Below are 10,774 nucleotides of genomic sequence, written 5' to 3'. Positions count from 1 at the left end.
CAAGTACGAACTAAAAAAAAGGAAAAAAAGAATAATACGAAGACATTTTTAAATTCGAATAAAATATAATTCTTTTAATAAAAATATATAATATATAATACCAGTTTATAAAATAAAACAATAGAAATAGCAAAAATAAAAAAGTTGAAGTTTAAACTTAAAAAATATAAACTAACATTACTATATATTTAAATTAAAACTACTATATTTTGGACAACAAATATACTAATTAAAGTAAGATCGACAGTAACCTTTTTTAGGCAGATATCATCATATAAATGATATTTATGTAGGAAAATAGGTATAACAACTTATTAACTTGATAACTAAATAACTTGATACTTGATAACTAAATAACTTGATACGGTGGTGTCAAAACCATCCTGCAAGAACAGAAGATTTTCAATATAAACTCATTTGAATGGCATCCACGACTTGCAAAATTTAAAAGTGGAAAAGATCTCATTACATTTTTCTTCAAGCATAAGAAAACATGACTTCTAAATTGCTTTTGGTCAAACCAAATATTTTCAACAGGATTTTTGTTGTTTGATAAAATAAATTTAACTAAAGCCAGCAAAAACAAACCACAATCTACCAAATCCTTCTTGCTGCTGCACTGGTAAAACATTTACTTTGATCATAGATTCTGTGTATGTATTAATATATTTCCTAGAAAGTTACTGTCAAGTACATATATTTCTCCATATTTACAATCATATATGCTGAGAGCAAGCCAATGGTAATGCCCATTATAATTTATTTGAACAAATGATTGTGAACCTAGGGCTTTAAAAATTTATTTTTGTCCCAAAATTGGATCTTCAAGCCCATTTTATGATAAATGACGTTTTTTTATTAAGTTTTGGAAATGATGTATAACACTATCTGATAACATTTGATTAAGATATCTTCGACATCCTCAGTTGAAAGTAATGGAAAGCTTGGTAGTGCACATTTAGTGTTGTTTAAAGAGGATTCATTTTCAAATGTTGTAGAATTTGATGTTAGTAGAAATGTCAAAATGTTGTTAGTAGAAATGTAGAAATGTTGCATCCCCTGTAATCGGATCATCTGTAATAATACATTCTTGTATTGGTGCTTCAGAAGCAATGCAATCAATTTTGATGTTAGATGCTGAGCTTAATAAATCAATTTTCTTACCTATATGAGGTGAAGGCTTTTTTTTAACAATAAGCTTATCAACTTTATATAATGATTTTTGGTTACATAATCATGAGCACTTTCTGTTCTAACTAGAAAGCCTTTATCTTTTTTTCTTTCATGATATAAATTTTCCAAAACATTTGACAGCGTTTCACAAGTAAAAAAAAATTATTGTTGCCATGACAAACACAGTTATGAACAATATCAGTGTACAAGCCATGAAAAGCCATGACAAATACAGTTACACAAAAATAAAGTTAAACAAAAACTAACATATAGATAATCACAAAAAAACGTTTAGTGGTATTACCAGAAAACAAAGTTATTCTTACCTTATGTTAAATTGAATTTTACAACCTAAACTGTTGGCAAATGATCAATAAAGTAAATTTTAAATCATGAAAATTTACTAAATTTAAACCATATTTCAACAGTAGAGAAATTAAATTAAAATAATGCAGAAGGGCAGAACCTCAAGTACGAACTAAAAAAAAGGAAAAAAAGAATAATACGAAGACATTTTTAAATTCGAATAAAATATAATTCTTTTAATAAAAATATATAATATATAATACCAGTTTATATAATAAAACAATAGAAATAGCAAAAATAAAAAAGTTGAAGTTTAAACTTAAAAAAATATATATAAACTAACATTACTATATATTTAAATTAAAATTACTATATTTTGGACAACAAATATACTAATTAAAGTAAGATTGACAGTAACCTTTTTCCAATGTTCCTAAATTAAAAAAATAATCCTACAACTTATATATCAAAAGCTCTAGAAATTTCAATTGCAGTACAGATGATATATAGCTACATAATAATTACAGTTATATCAATTCTATCATTGTCATTCAACACCATTAACATACATCTCATATTGAATGATTTACTAGGGGCAGAGTATAATTCATAAGCAACTTTAATGATTTACTAGGGGGGCGGTGATAATTCAGACGCAAGTCTAGTGATTTACTAAATAAAGTTAAACAAAATTTATTTTTAATATTTTCTCCACCAGTGCCCGAACCAACGTTTCAAATTAAGGATGGAAAGCAAACAAACTAGACTTTTAAATAAAGGACAAAGATAAAAGAGTGATAGACATGGAAATAGGACCGCCACTAGGATTAATCAATAAGGCACACAATGTCATTCAATAGAGTGTCATCATAAACAGCACCATTATAAGCGAATTTTTAGTTACATCATATCTATTTTTATTTTTTTCTAATCATATATTTTTTAAACATTTCTGTCAAACCCATGGTGACAATCTAAAACTTCATTAGAAATAACAATGTAAGGCATTCCTGAATAAGGAATTTTCCCAAAGTACACTATTATTCGCTGTAATTGTATTTACAGGGTGGCCACATAAAATTTTTATAAGAAAAAGAGGATATTAGAGGATTTTAGTGGTAGATTTTGCATTTAATTTAGAGAATTTTTTTTGCAAAACTACAAAATTTAGAATAAAAATAGAGGATTTTAGAGGATTTTTTTTATAGGTTTAATGTCCGTGTTTCCACATAACTGGGGTTTGGACAGGGGTCAACAATGTTATTTTTTATGTTAGATGACATTGATTTGCTAAACGTTTTTAAAGATTTTTTACAGCCCAATCCTCATTTCAGACATTAACCAGTTTTGCAGACCATGAATTTTGAATATTATGCAACCATCAAGAAATGAAAAAACAAAAAAGAGGGGTTAAAGAGGAGATTTTATCACGTTTTTAACTTTTTAGAGGATTATAGTGGATTTTAGATGATTTTGAAAAAAAACAAACTATAGAGGATCTTAGAATAGCAGTGGCCAGATTTAAGAATTAATGGGTTAGCAACTTAATGCAAAAAATTTATTAGAAAATCCTGCAAAAAATTAGAATACTTGGCAATCAGCTAACCTGTGTTACCAAAATTTTTGTTAGCATAATTCACTACAAATTGTGTTGTTGTTATTAATTCAAAATTTTTTATACAATGCAATGCCTTTTCGTGTGATTTACAATAATAAACAAGTTCGGTTTTTTCTCCTATAACAAATGGTTACAAATAGTTTTAAAAACAGTTTTGAAATCACAACGATGATAGTATAACATATTATAGAAAAAAAAGAAAAAGGTAAACCTTAATAAAATTTTGTTTTTATAATAAACACATTAAAAAGATTTCAAAATTAAAAGAAATCTTTTTTTTCTTATACTTATTTAGTAAAATAGATACAAACCATTATCAACGCAATTTACTGCCAAAAAAAGTCAATATCTGGGATTTTCCCATCCTCTTCAACAATTTCTAAAGCAAAAATTTAATTTTAATCTAGTTGTTGTCAAATTTTTCTTTTCAAACTTAAACATTTTTATTTTAGTTATTTATGATTGAATAAATTTGATGCGATGTATTATAATCGTTGAATTAAGGTATTTGAATTTCCCACAAATTATTATCGTTGAATTGAGGTATTTGAATTCCTCACAAATTATTGTATTGTGACGCATTTAAATCACAAATTACAAATCTTGATGCAACTTTTAACAAATTAATGCATACGGAATAAATAACCTCGTAGAATTCCACTTTCCCCAGAGATTTCTTCAGACCTGTTCAGGCTTAAATTGTCGTCATAAAGAATTGGATAGAGATCCATACTAATATTTACTTTAACAACGTGTCAATTTTTGTTTACTGTTATGTATTAACTCAACGGTTTCCGAAAAAGCCTACCTACTTTTGAGCAATGGGAAAAACTCTAAGGCAAACGAAATTAGTCACCTCCTTTTAAGCCATGGGATCGTCTGCTAACCTGAAAGATCGCGTTCGCAAAATGCACGCGGTTATTTGAGAAAGATCTCAAACGCGAGTTGAAACTTTTTTCCTTATGAAATTTAATTATAAGTTTAGATATATTACATAAAGAATTATACTAAGATAAATAATCATCGTAAGATCATATTATAATTGAAGTAAGTATATAAAATAGTTGTATATAGTATATACAACTATTTTATATAAAAATGTATATAATAATTATATACATTTTTATTAGATAAAAGGATTTAAGTTTTTATTAGATGAAGTAGCAAGGATTTTAAGTAGAAAGGATTTTAATTTTTTAACTCGTTTATATTTTGTTTGCTTTATCTTTTCTTTTAGCAGTTTTATTATTTTATATTTTAGAGGGAAAATAGGGGTATGGATGTTATTTAAAGTTATACTAATGCTATTTCCATAAAATGGTTATTACTCCTTTGAAATTTCTGTAATGCTATTAACTATTTTTGTTCTTTTTTAGAAAATTTAGAAAAATTAAATTAAAGTTTTGTGCCAACACTGACAGGCATGTCACATGTTGTTGTATGTTAAAGTTAAATTTTGTTATGAGGATTACAGTTCTTATGAAAAAAAAAGAAGGTAAGGAGTATTGTTTGTAAATATATATTTTGTTTACTTTGAACCTTTTTAAATTTTCTCGCGTCATTTTTAAAATTTTTGTACACATTTATTGTTTGCATTTATGCGTTTTTCATATGTATGTGTATGTAGTATTAAGTGCTTTATAGTTGTTTTATCAATGTTTTTTTATAATAATGTAAAGTGTTTTATATTGTTTGTGTATGTGTTAATATGTGTTATATAATTGTTTTAAAAAATGTGTTTAAATATGTATATAAGGTATATATTTAACCTTATATACATATTTAAACACATTTATTGTGTTTAAAGTTGGTACATATGTTTATATTATGTTGTTTCAAAGTGCTGTGACTTTGTAAATGTGTAGAGTAAGATTTGCCAGCCAAGTGATGTACATATAGCAGAGGGTTAAATCAAATCAAGTCAAATCAATATATTTTCACTTTAATAATAACTGTATATATATATGCAATGGTGCGGGACACATACAAACAGTTATAACCTGATGGCGTGTAAAGACCTATGATGTTATAAATATAGCATAATAATAATGATAATAATAATAAGTAATAAAAAATAAATAAAAATAAGTAGTTATAATAATAGTAATAAATAGTAATAATAATATTAAATGCAGTAATATAATAAGTACTATCTATATATTTTACTATATATAGGTATATATTTTACTATATATTTATCTATATATATTATAGTGATTATCACAAGGATAATGCAAAAAAAAAAGAATAAATAAAAAATATAAAAATCATAACAATATCAATAACAAAAAATATAACAGTAAAAAGAAGGAAAGAAAGGAAGAAGAGTCAAAGAAGTAGAAGTCATAGGAGTTTTGTTGTGATTCAGCATTTTAGAGCCATATAACTTTACAGGATGATGAAAATGAGGGTATTTGATTGTGACTAAATGAACATTTATATATTTGTATGTTTTATTTTTAGTTTTATGTTTTTATTTCTATTTTATTTTTATTTTATGAGTTTTATATTTTTATTTCTATTTTATGGGTTTTTTATTTTTATTTCTATTTTTGGCTTTATGTTTTTATTCTTATTTTTATTTATGAGTTATTTTTATTTATTTCTATGTTACTTTTATTATATTAAAAATTTAGTTATAGAGAATAACTAGGAGGTGATTGCATAACTGATAGTTCATTGATAATTTTTACTGAAGATAAATTTTTTTACATGGGTTATAAAGGCATTTCTATTTGATATTTTGGAAAATATTTTTTTAGTTTCAACAGGAAGAGAGTTCCAACATAGAATTGATTGATACTTGATTGACTTTATGCCATACTTGTGTGTTTGTTTTAAAGGCATAGAAAGACTACAATAAGATACAGACCTAAGTTTATAACTATAAACATTATTTGTGAATTTAAAATAGCTAGTGAAGCAGCTAGGCGTATTATGGTGGACAATGTCCCATACAAGAACACAGTTTGATTAGTAGATAAGTTCGTCAAGCTTTAAAATTTTAGAAAGATTATACAGTATGTCAGAACTAAAACTGTTAGGTTGAAAGTGAATTATTCTTAAAGATTTATTCTGGAGATTTATAAGGTTTTTTTATAAATGGATGGACTTTGTCCCCATATCTGACAACCATAGCGTAGGTGGGAATTAAAAATAGCATGCCAAATATTCACAAGGGTTTCGTAATTCACAAAATGCCTTATTTTGATAAGCATTCCATTTGCTCAACTTAATTTGTTTGATATGGACTTAATTTGTTGAATGAACAAAAGATTTTCATCTAATAATATGCCCATATATTTTATTTTATCTACAATATTTAGTTTTTGACCACTAATTCTAAAATTAAGTTTTTTGGTAGTTTTTTTGCCTTGAGGTTTAAATAGAACTAATTCAGTTTTTTTGACATTCAAAGATATTTTGTTTGATCGCAGCCATTGAACCAGTGATGCCAGGTCATAATTTAGGTACTTATTTAGCTTTTTTAAAGACTTATCCACAATCAGAAGGTTAGTGTCATCAGCAAAATGATACACCTTTGAGTATTTAATACAAGTGTTTAAATCATTTATGTAGATAAGGAAAAGAAGCGGACCCAGAGTTGAACCCTGAGGAACACCTATAGATGTAAACTTAGTAGTGGATGAGATATTACCAATAGTAACACTTTGTGGACGATGGTTTATATGACTTAAACCAGTTCAGTGCAATTCTCCTTACACCATAATGATACAGTTTTGATAATAAAATTTCATGGTTGACAGTATCAAAAGCTTTTTGCAGGTCAACAAATACTCCACCAGCAAATTGCTTTTGATCCAAAGCCTCACGTATGGTTTCAGTTATATCTATGAGTGCTTGGTTAGTAGAGTGTTTCTTTCGGAATCCAAATTGCAGACTATATAAGCTATCTGATAGATTTAAAAAACTGAGCAGCCTGTTATACATAAATTTTTCAATTAGTTTACCTATATTTGAGAGTAAGGATATAGGATGATAGTTACATGGATCTTGTTTGCAGCCGCTTTTAAAAATTGGAACAACTTCTGCAACTTTAAATAAGTCAGGGAATATCCCTGATTGAAAAGATTGATTTATTATAATACTCAAGGGGAAGCTCAATTCTTGAGATGCTCAGGTCATTTTTTTTGAAGAAATGCTATTGGGATCAGTGCTTTTTTTTGGATTCAAGAGGGAAATATAGTCATTTACGTCTTGAAGAGTAACTGGAGATATAAAAAAAGTATCAAGATTTTGATTTTTCAAATAGTGGCTGAAGTGAAATCTAGGAGGTATAATTTCTTTAGAAAGTTTATCTGCAATTGAAGAGAAGTAATCATTAAAAGTGTTTGCAATTATTTTCTTGTTATTTATAGTTTTATTATTGATATTTAAACTATCTATATTATTGTTGATCTTTGATTTAGTATAAATAATACTCCTTATTCCTTTCCAGGTATTTTTAAGGTTATTTAAGTTTTCATTAAAGTAGGTTGAATAATATGATTTTTTTGAGTATCGCAGTAGGTTACTAATTTGATTTCTGTAATGTTTGAATTTTTGAAAGTATTGTAGCTTTAAATTCTCATTTTTACATTTTATAAACTTCTTGTGCAACTTAACGATAGTGTTTAGTGTCAAAAAATACATAATAATGTATTTTAATAACATTTTGCTTAATGTTGTTATTTATGTTCTGTTAAATATGAATGTTATCTTACTCAAGTTATGTTATATACATATTATATTAACTTATGGTGTTTGCTATTGTTGTGTGTTGTCGCTGTGATGTTGTTTTTTTGTTATCTTTTGAGTTGATAGACATTTAGCTTATCTTCATGTTGGTGTCTATTGTTAAAAAATAGTAAATAGGTAATTTTATTAAAAATCACTGCTTTTAATCATTCACTAAAAGCCAAAACAAATTATTTTGCCATATATACAATTTGTTTTATCTCAATTTGATTTTTTGTCTTTAGCGCTGTTTACTACATGATTAATATTTTGGAATCATGATGTTCCAGCATAAATTATTTTGTAAAGGCTAACATGAAATAATGATATTTTACAACTACTACTCTGGTAAATCACAACAGCTTTTCTCTATAAGGTGCATTGATTTTCATTTTTTGTATGTAATGTTTTTCTTATTATTTATTTATTCATTACATTTTTTATTTTAGATTTATCAGATGATGTATTAATGTGGTATAGAAGAACAAATTATTGTAAAGTTTTGTGAATTTTTGAAAAAAACGTTTACTAATAATTTTTTTTTAATTTTTCTTTGTTAGCAGTATGTTTATTATTAGAATTGCATGTTTTTAATATTTTTTATTATTATTTGCTAAGCTAATTTTTTTTCAAACATCTCCTAGCTGATATATATATATATATTTTTTTAAAGTCATAAGATTATTTTATAATTTATTTTAAATGACAGTCTGTTATATATAAAAATTATTTGTGGATGATATTAGGCTAGAAGCCTAATATCATCCACAAATAATTTATTTTAATTTAGCCTAATATCATCCATTTGAATAAATGGATGATATTAGGCTAGAAGCGGATATTAGTTTAGAAAATGGAAATATTAATAGGCAAGTTGTTTGTGGCACAAATGAAAGAGATAGACTTAAGTGAGATGAAATTAATAATGGACAAAATGCTGCTCGACAAGCAGCAAATAATTCAAACCCAAATGAAGAGAGCTTAGTTAGGCGAGTTAAAAATAATTGTCACAGAAATTGAAGAGATAAGCTTAGGCGAGATGAAATTAATAATCAACAAAATGCGAGAATTGCTGCTAGATACGAAAGAATGCATTGTATAGCAAGAAGTAATACTATTCCAGATTATAATTATGTAGGAGAAATGAATTATATTTATCAGCATTGTGGTGCTAAGAAATTTCCTGATGAAACACATTTTTTATTTTGCCATAATGGAAAGGTAGTTTTGTTGCAACCTTCATCATTTTCACAAGATTTAGAAGATTTATTTAAAGGAAACTATGCAGATAGAAATGCCAATCTGAATTTTTTTAAATATATTAGAAATTATAATGCCTGTCTTTCTTTTGCTTCATTTGCTAATGTAGTTCAACCCATGAATCATGGGCCTCCATGTTTATAGAACATGTGGTCAAGTTTTTCATCGTATTGGTAATTTAAGACCACCAGTTTGGTTAATATAAAGGGACACCAAACCCTTTATATTAACCAAACTTTGTTTCACATTGTTGTTGGAAAACAATCTGTATACCTATGTAGATACTGAAAAAACTAAAAAGGTCTCATACATAACTCATTTTCACAAAAAACTGGATAACTGACTTTTGACTTCTAAGTAATGGCGGTATGGATGAGCCATCCTTTAAATGGAGGGCTCATCCATACTGGGGTGTTGGGAGACACCGAAGAAAAGACAGCAACCAAAAGGTTGTAAATGTTTTTTATCACCTATCATCCATATATCTATCATCTATCTATCATCCATACTGGGGTGTTGGGAGACACCAAAGAAAAAACAACAACCAAAAGGTTGTAAATGTTTTCTATCAGTGAAGATATTTATAACTTTTTTGTTGCCGCTTTTTCTTCAGTGATTTTTATTTTATTTTTTAATTTTGTAATTTTTTTTTGTTGATAATATATTGTTGCATATTTGGTTTGTTTTTGTCTTTTTTAAATAAAATTTTATTTGTTTTTCACCAATTAAACTTAAATATAGTTAAATTGATTCATTACCCAACCATCATAATATATGCAACATTCTATTGTTAAAAATAATTAATTGGTAGTTTAATTTATTGAAAACACTGCTTTTATTTACTATTAGCCAAGACTATTTAGCTATATAATGCAATTTATTTATATCTCTATTTGATTTTTTATCTTTAATGTTTTTAGTTTGGCTCCTTGAAGCATTTGTTTTTTTACTATTTAATTAAAATATTTTAAATCTTTTGTAATGTCTTTTAACTTTAACTAAAGTTTAGTAAAAGCCAACGTGAGTTACCATCATAAAACAACACCGACAAGCTGCATCATGACAGCAGTTTAAGTATGACAACAGGCTACCGAAAAGCAGGTAAATTGTTTTCCAGTTTATTTTTTGTTTTATGTTTACTTATCTGTTACAATTTTTATTTTAGGTTTGTCATATGACGCATTAATGCAATATAAAAGATCAAAGTTTACATATTTTTTACAATTTGTTATATACATGTTTGATTGTAAATAAACTTTTTTTTGTCTGAAACGTATTTGTACTGCTTAGTTATTTATAATAAATTTATTTAGTTGTGTGCATTTAACGTTTTAAAGACAATTTCCTTTTTTAAAGAAACAGGTATCAAGGGGATACCAAAAAATTAATAACTCATAATGTCAAAAATTGAGATTAGTGTATAATCTTATGTAGTCTTTGAGGTAATCCCTGAATATAGTTGAATTCTCGCAAAATTCAACTATATATTATAGAGTACAAGAAAAGCATGACACAATTATTATTGTTTAACCAGTAAAATAAAGTAACAAAACGTAACAAAGATAGTAAAATAGACATACAAAATACAAACATAATATTATGTTTGTGTATATTTTGTCGTTTTATTTTATTGTTCTGTATCTTGTTCTTTTTTAATTTTTATAAATTTGCCGTTTAAAA

At 26.3% G+C, this 10,774-nt stretch overlaps 1 long non-coding RNA gene across 1 annotated transcript; it reads left to right on the top strand.

Moving 5' to 3' along the window:
* Positions 1–4,471: 4,471 nt before the first annotated feature.
* LOC136087734 (uncharacterized) lies at positions 4,472–10,416 on the top strand. The gene is made up of 4 exons (XR_010642023.1): positions 4,472–4,592; positions 8,080–8,210; positions 8,284–8,328; positions 10,099–10,416. It is a non-coding gene; the product is annotated as an uncharacterized LOC136087734 (long non-coding RNA).
* Positions 10,417–10,774: the final 358 nt, after the last annotated feature.

The sequence above is a fragment of the Hydra vulgaris genome, chromosome 12, assembly GCF_038396675.1.
Source record: "Hydra vulgaris chromosome 12, alternate assembly HydraT2T_AEP".
Classification (NCBI taxonomy): Eukaryota; Metazoa; Cnidaria; class Hydrozoa; order Anthoathecata; family Hydridae; genus Hydra; species Hydra vulgaris.
This window is presented reverse-complemented; position numbering and strand designations above follow the sequence as displayed.